Here is a 1198-nt window from a genome sequence, read left to right on the forward strand (position 1 = left end):
TGATCCTGGTGATGTCGAGGGGCAGTCTCCCAAGAAGAGAGTTCCCGCGAAGGTGATGTGGTATTTCCCTATAATACCACGCTTGAAGCGCTTGTTCAGGAACAAGGCGAATGCTAAGTTGATGCGATGGCACAAAGAAGACCGTAAGGAAGATGAGATGCTGAGACACCCCGCAGATGGGGCACAGTGGAGATCAATTGATAGAACATTCCCAGACTTTGAAAGTGAAGCAAGGAACATAAGGTTTGGTTTAAGCACTGATGGATTCAATCCATTCGGTGAGTTGAGTAGTGGTCATAGTACTTGGCCTGTGACCCTTTGTATGTTCAACCTTCCTCCTTGGTTGTGCATGAAGCGGAAGTTCATTATGATGCCGGCGCTTATCCAAGGCCCAAAACAACCCGGCAACGACATTGACGTGTACCTAAGGCCGTTGGTTGATGACCTTTTACAGCTCTGGAAGGAAGAAGGTGTACGTGTGTGGGATGAGGATAGACAAGAGATCTTTAATCTACGAGCACTGTTGTTCATAACCATCAACGATTGGCCTGCATTGAGTAACCTTTCAGGACAGACAAATAAGGGATATCGGGCATGCACCCACTGTTTAGATGACACAGATAGCATGTACTTGAAGCACTGTAAGAAGGTCGTCTATATGGGTCATCGTCGATTTCTCCCTACTCACCACCAGCTGAGAAAGAGCGGGATGCATTTCAAAGGGACGCCAGACCATCGTAAAAAACCTGCACACCGTAATGGAAAGCGTGTGTTCGAGATGATGAAGGATGTACATGTATTCTTTGGAAAGGGACTTAGTAGCCAACCTGTTCCGAACGATGATAACGGACATGCACCCATGTGGAAGAAAAAGTCAATATTTTGGGAGCTACCTTATTGGGAAATCCTAGAGGTTCGCAACGCAATAGACGTGATGCACCTGACGAAGAATCTTTGCGTGAACGTGCTAGGCTTCATGGGTGTTTATGGAACCTCAAAAGATACATTGGAAGCAAGACAGGACCTGAAAGCCATGGGGCAACGAGATGACCTACATCCGGAAAAGAGAGATAATGGACAGCACTACTTACGTCCTGCCAGTTACACTCTCAGCAAGGAGGAGAAGGATAGCATGTTTGAATGCTTGAATAGTATGAAGGTCCGGTATCAGCGAATCTACGCGTAGAAGAGCATCGCT

The sequence above is a fragment of the Setaria italica genome, chromosome I, assembly GCF_000263155.2.
Source record: "Setaria italica strain Yugu1 chromosome I, Setaria_italica_v2.0, whole genome shotgun sequence".
NCBI classification, from domain to species: domain Eukaryota; kingdom Viridiplantae; phylum Streptophyta; class Magnoliopsida; order Poales; family Poaceae; genus Setaria; species Setaria italica.